The sequence below is a fragment of the Diabrotica undecimpunctata genome, chromosome 6 (genome assembly GCF_040954645.1).
Source record: "Diabrotica undecimpunctata isolate CICGRU chromosome 6, icDiaUnde3, whole genome shotgun sequence".
Taxonomy (NCBI): domain Eukaryota; kingdom Metazoa; phylum Arthropoda; class Insecta; order Coleoptera; family Chrysomelidae; genus Diabrotica; species Diabrotica undecimpunctata.
This window is the reverse complement of record NC_092808.1, coordinates 19,077,806-19,084,743: the sequence shown is the minus strand read 5'-3', so window position 1 is coordinate 19,084,743 and position 6,938 is coordinate 19,077,806.

The window sequence follows — 6,938 nt, the reverse complement described above, 5'->3', positions numbered from 1 at the left end:
GTCCTAGAGTCAAACCGTGGCACTTTTCTTACATAAAATTGCCGCTCGTTCTTTTCCCATGCTCAGAATTTTGTAACATTTAACGGTTCGAGAGAAAAAATTCTGGTAGGATGTCTACATATCCCGAAAATTTCGTAAAAATAAAAACTTAATATATCGTTCCAAATTAAATTTATTTCGAATAAGCCTGACGTACTGATTTAAAAAATATATAAGTACATATTCCTATGAGAAAATGCAAAGCTTATTCAACGTCAAAAAAAGATTTCCTAAAATTTGAATTTGCATGAAAATGTTCAAAGGGGGTACCCTTGGATTTTTTTCAAAATTTAATAATCGGGTATATTGGCGTCAATTTCGGCCTTGGAGTCAAACCGATGCACTTCTCTTACATGAAATTGGCCACTCGTTCTTCATCCATGCTTAGAATTTTCCTACATCTAATGGTTAGTGAGAAAAAATTCCAGTTGGATGTCTACATGTCCTGAAAATTTTGTGAAAATAAAAACTTGATGATTCGTTCCAAATTTAATTTATTTCGATTAAGCCGGGTGTATTGATTCAAAAAATATATACATGTTCCTATAAGAAAATGAAATGCACCGTTTGTCCAGAAAATGGAAAAAAACAGAAAATTTTTCAATTTGAGTTTTCCATTTTTTGCCAAACTATGGGTAGAGATAGAAAAAACCGATATTTGGAATAAGCTGGACCAAGTGCATCTATTAACGTTAAAAAAAAATAATTTCTTAAAATTTGAATTTCTCCAAAAACGTTCAAAGTGGGTACCCTTGGATTTTTTTCAAAATTTAATAATTAGGTATATTGGAGCCAATTTCGATGCGAGAGTCAAACCGTTGCAATTTTCTTACATAAAATTGACCGCCCATTCTTCTCCCAGGCTCAGATTTTTCCTACATTTAACGTCTGCTGCACCAAGTGCACCTATCAACATCAAAAAAACGATTTCTTAAAATTTGAATTTGAAAAATGTTCAAAGGGGGTACCCTTGGATTTTTTTTAAATTAATTAATGAATTAATTAATTAATAAATGATATAAATATTGCTATTCATAAAATGAATGTAATACTTGGAGCAATGAATGAGTGTTTTAAATCAAATAAATTTAAATTGAATGTGACTAATGCCCGATTTCACCAACAATACCTAAACATTTTAGGTATTACTTACTTGTGAAGTTTGTCAATAATTTGCTTCTTACCTTAATATCTACGTAAAAAGTACATACAAATTAAAAAAGAAACGAAAAGAATTCCATAAACAAGAACCAGAGATACAGTTCCCCTTCAGCTCCTTCCCCTTCCACTGCTCCAGCAAGTTTCAAAACCAACCGATTTTGGGGACCACATTTTAAAGCTTTATGGACGGTTTCAATCGTTTTCGAGTTTTGTACATTAAAACTTTAAATTATGTTGTTTCAAATGACGCTAATAAGATCTATTAATTGTTATAAGCATAGGCTGTCAATCTAAAAATAAGAGACTAACTTCATCCCAAATTGTCCTAACACAACATTTTCTTTAAATCGTAGAAAAATGCAAGCTTTACATTACAGCCATTGATTACTCACAAGCACTAGTAGCCTTCCTTCATCTACTATTTATCCCTCTTCCATAAATCCAATAAAAAATTTTAGACTACCCATATTTTCCTTATATCAATTTTAACCGCAATTATAACGAAACACTTAAAACTATTTAAGTATTATAAAATTAAATGATATAAATCTAAATAAATTACATCATCCATGGTTAATGGGTAATAGCTAAAGGTACCCTATAATTTAGTGTCATTACGTACAAAATACGCCGACCATGAAAGGAAAATCGAATAATACAAAAGTTGAAATTGACCCTGCTATTAGCAAAAGTGGTTTGTTTGGTCCCCATTCATGAAAGCGGATTCCCTGTGCATCAATTGTGGATGTAAAATAGGTACAAAGACTCGCTTACGATGTTTACTACAACCTTTATCTTTATCTCTGTAGGTACGTAACAAGTTAATATATTGTACTTCCTGTTCCGTTACTTTTATGAAGAGACACCTACGTATCTTAATATTTGTACCTACCACTTATTATAGATGCCTCTTTTAACGCAATAACTTATGTACAGAGTGTTGCAAATAATTTTACTTGAGTAAGTAAATATCAAAATAAATATAAAACGTTCTGGACTTGTTTTTTTTATGACATGTTTAAGTTAAATATTAAGAGAAAGTGCGGGAATAGTGCGCCCTTAAGCAGAAATTGCTTCCGTTGTAAATTCTTTAAATGTACCTATCAATTCGGCCAGTACGTTACAGTAAGCTCTAATTATTCTACGTTGAATATTTAAAATAGGTTTTGGAAAAATACAAAATGCAAAAAGAAAAGAAGTGCCTTTGCTCGCGATTCCCTATTCATGAGGGTAATCATGTGCACGGATTGGGAAATGGTGCGCACTAAATTAATTTTGGAAAAAAATATTAATTTAAAATAAATGTAATAAAAACGCTTATGTCAAAAGTATAATATTATGAAGAAATATTAATTGTGTGGTCTTCTTCTTAGGGTGCCTGCCCGTTCCGAACGTTGCCGAATTCTGGCGATCTGAGCGATCATTCTGGCTATGATGATTTTGTTGGTTGCTATATGGAATAGCTGTGTTGAGGTTTTCCTATACCATGCTCTCAGGTTAGCAAGCCAGGATATTCTTCTTCGTTCTGGGTCCCTTTTTCCTTCAATTTTACCTTGTAAAATTCTTTGGAATAGCTCATATCACCTTTGATTTCTCATTATATGTCCTAAATACTGCAGCTTACGGCCCTTCACGTTGTTGACTAAATTCGCAGTTGTGTTTATCCTCCGTAGTACTTCTTCATTGGTGACTTTGTCTGACCATGATATCTTCAGGATCCTTTTGTATAACAATAGCTCAAAAGCCTGAAGTTTTGATAAAGTTTCCGCCTTCAATGTCCACGTTTCTACTCCGTACAGAAGCACTGAGTACATGTAACATTTAAGGAGCCTTATTTTTGTTTCTAGGGTGAGGTCATGGCTCTTGAACACAGAGCTCATACCCAAGAATGCACTTTTTGTCTTTCCTATGCGACATTTATCTCTTGGGTATTGTCCGACGACTCATTGTTTATAGTTTTCAAGTAGTTGTACTGTGAGACACGTTCAATTCTCATTTGGTTCACATAAAGATTTGCTCCAGTTGTTTTCCTTGCTGATGTTCATTAGCTTGTTTTTGTTGGTGTTTATATCCAGTCCATACGTTCTACTTTTTTCCGTTATTTTGTTCATTAAGCTTTGCAGTCCTTCTATGGTATTTGAAAACACTATTGTATCATTTGCATACCGCAAGTTATTGAGCTTGACTCATTTATTGAGATGCCTTAATCAATATCTTTTAGAGACTTAAAACATGTGCTCCGAGTACAGATTAAATATCAGTGGTGAAATTATGTACCCCTGTCTCACTCCCCTTAAATTTTTGAACTGCTCTGTATATTCTCCATCTATTCGGAGCACCGCTGATTGATTCCAATACAGGTTAGCTATTATTTTTAGGTCTCTTCCGTCAATCCCTGTCCTCTTCAGCACTTCCATTATTTGTTCATATCTAACTCTACCAGGCATGCAAAAACATCACAGCTGACATCTCTACATTTCTGAAACAATATCTGCACGCTAAATAAAGCTTCCCTCGCACCAACGGCGTTCACAAATCCAAACTGATTGGGCGCAATTTGTTCCTCGCATTTCCAGTAAATTCTTTTGTGGATGACTTTTAAAAACAGCGTCAGCAGATGTCACATTCACAAACTTTTGCTCCTGGTTTTTTGGGCAATGGTAAGAACGCCAATTTGAGCGACTCCACTGGTATTTTTCCTGCCTTATTTCAGTTATTATTTTTATTTTTTCTACATCTAATAGCTTATTCAGTTTTGCTGGAATTTCATCAAGTCCCGGTGCTTTCTATCCTTCATTTGTCTGGCGGCTGCAGTTATTTCTTCTGGTAGAATTTCGGGACCTGAATTTTTTTCAATGGTGGGTTCTTGTATTGTTCTAAGATCGTGGAAAAGTTTCTCCAAGTAACTGCTTCGATTACGTCGCGCTCCCAGGTATACAATTCGTTCACTCCTTCGATTACGTCGTTTTCTATAGGGTGTAAAGTGGTCGTAGGATTTGTGGTTGCTTGCTTATTTTCGTACACTTCGCTTTGTTGGTGTTTATTATTATCTAAATCCATTTTTGTAGCTGATTCTTTTAATACTACATACGCCTTTCGTACAGCGTTTTCCGTTCTCCCAACAATATTGATATCATCAGGATAGGTCAGGATTTGCACTGATTTATTATTTATTGAACCAGCGATTGTGACTTGTGACATACGTATTACTTTTTTAGAACCAGATTGAACAGTATACAGGAGAGAAGATCTCCCTAGCGCAGCCCCTTTATTTGTTTTAAAAGGTTCAGACACTTTCCCCTGAATTCATACTTTACATTTAACTTTTTCAAGAGTTAATTTTGTTAAATTTACCAACTCATTTGGTATTCCTAGCTCTTTCATTGCTTTGAACATTTCTCTTCTATTCACAGAGTCGTAGGCTGCTTTGTAGTCTATAAATATGTGATGAGTACCAACGCCATATTCCAGTATTTTTTCTAAACTTTGTTTCAGGGTTGCAATCTGATGAATTGTCGATTTACCACCTCTGAAACCAGCATGGTATTTTCCTACTACGTGTTCTGCATATGGTGGTATGGTGCCATACGATGACCTCTGTAATTCTTCTGTGGTTAGAGAATTTAAAGATATCTCCTTTTTTGTGTATGGTGAAAAGTATTCCAATATTCCAATCATTGGGGAGGGATTTCTGTGTTCATATTCCTTTTATAGCTGTTATAATGCCATTATGGTATCGTGGTCACTTTTTTTATATAGTTCAGCTGAGAGATTATCTAAGTATTCCGGGTGATTTGTTTCTAGCTAGTGTGATTTTTCTCTGGCTAGTTTTTTAACTGCATCTTTAATTTCAAAAATCGTTGGTGGTTCCTCTTACCTCTCGTCTGTTCCCCTTACCTTATTTCTTTCGTCTTCCAGGTTTTCTTCTTCTTCCTATATATTAAGTGCCTGGTTAAAGTATTCCACCCATGTATTCAATACATCTTTCCTTGTTGTTAATAGGTCACCATTCTGACTTCTGCATTGTCTTGTGGTTGCCTTGAATTTTTTACTTTTGATGTTAACTATTGTCGAGTAACTATTTAATATGTTTATTTAAAAAATTCCCTAATCAGCGCATCGCCTCTCTAGCCGAGGACTGGTGAAGGCAATTAAATTTTATGACTTTTTCGTCTGGGAGTGTAGGGGATACCTAATATTAATATTAGGATTACCTATGTAGATATAGTCAGTCGAATTGTACCACCGAAGCAAACTGAAATAAATAAAACTTTAAAGTCACATTTGTGTATTTTAATACAAAAGTAATTTTTTTGTAATAGAAATTTAATTTTGTATTTTTTCGAACCAGGAGTCTCTTGCGAAAATTAACCGTAGGACATTCCTAACGTAATAACTATCTTATAGAATGCTCTGAATTATTTGTCTCTGTTGAGGTTTTCTATATATTTAAGTTATTCCTTATTTAAGCGGTTTTGTTTTTTTTTGTGTATCCTCTTTTCTTCTCTTCTCTGGTAATTCTCGACAGTTGTTCTAGTTCGTCGAATAAGCATTTTTCTGTAGGCTTCATTTTTTTCTTTTGTTGCATTCTTGCATTCATCATCAAACCAATGACTTTTACGGGCACAAATTTCTGTTCATATTTCATCTTTCGCTGCTGCTTCAATGTCTTCCTTTATTCTGGTAAAGTAGGCGTCTATATCTGAATGTACTTTTTCATTAACATTTTGATTCCTTAGCCTATTGGTGATATTTTCCGAGTACCGTTCTGCAATTGTCGCATCTCTCAGCTTTTGCACATTCCATTTTTTTCTATCCGTTTTATTTTCTTTACTGGTGTTTGAAATTCTAGCCCTCAATGTTGAGATCACTAGGTAATCATCTGAGTCTATGTTTGCGGCTCTATAACTTCTGCAGTTTATTACGTCTGTTCAATGCCTCGAATCGATTAAGATGTGATCAATCTGACTCGTTGTTATTTCATCAGGAGAGGTCCAGGTCACCTTGTGTAAGTTCTAGTGTTCAAAATAGATGCTAAGGACTGTCACATTTAGTACTGCTGCTAAGTTTATCAGTCGTAATCAATTATCGCTACTGATGATATGTAGGCTATACTTTCCTATTGTGGGCATGAAAACTTGCTCTCGTCCTATTCTTGCATTCATGTCACCTAATACAATCTTAATGTCATTTCTGGGACATCCTCTGTAGGCTTACTCTAGGTCTTCGAAGAACTGTTCTTTTTATTTCCCCTGGTTTTTCATCAGTTGGGGCATGTGTAATGATCAAACTGTAATTAAAGAATTTCCCTTTTACCCGCAAATAGCACATTCTTTGACTGTGCTCTTAAAAGTCAATAATAAGGCCTTTTGTTCTTTGGTTTACATCCCAATCCCACCCCATCCATGTGTTGGCTTTCATTGCAGCTATTATATATGGAATGGGTTTTCTTGTCAAGAGTACCAGTTCCCGCCCACCGCGTTTCCTGCCGTGCTGAAACATCTACTTTGTACATATTCACTATGTCTAGTAACAATATACATGCTCCAGTTCGGTACAGAGTTGTTTGGGGATTCCATGTTCCTAATCTCAATTCCATTTTTCGTTTGCAAAAGTTCAGAGTCCAGAGGTTCCGTAACATAAGCTTTTTTTACAGGAAGAGGTTATCTGCCTCTAGACCAACCCCCAGCCTGGAGGGCCAGGGACTCTTCTATTAGGCTTGCCATACCTTAGTCTGT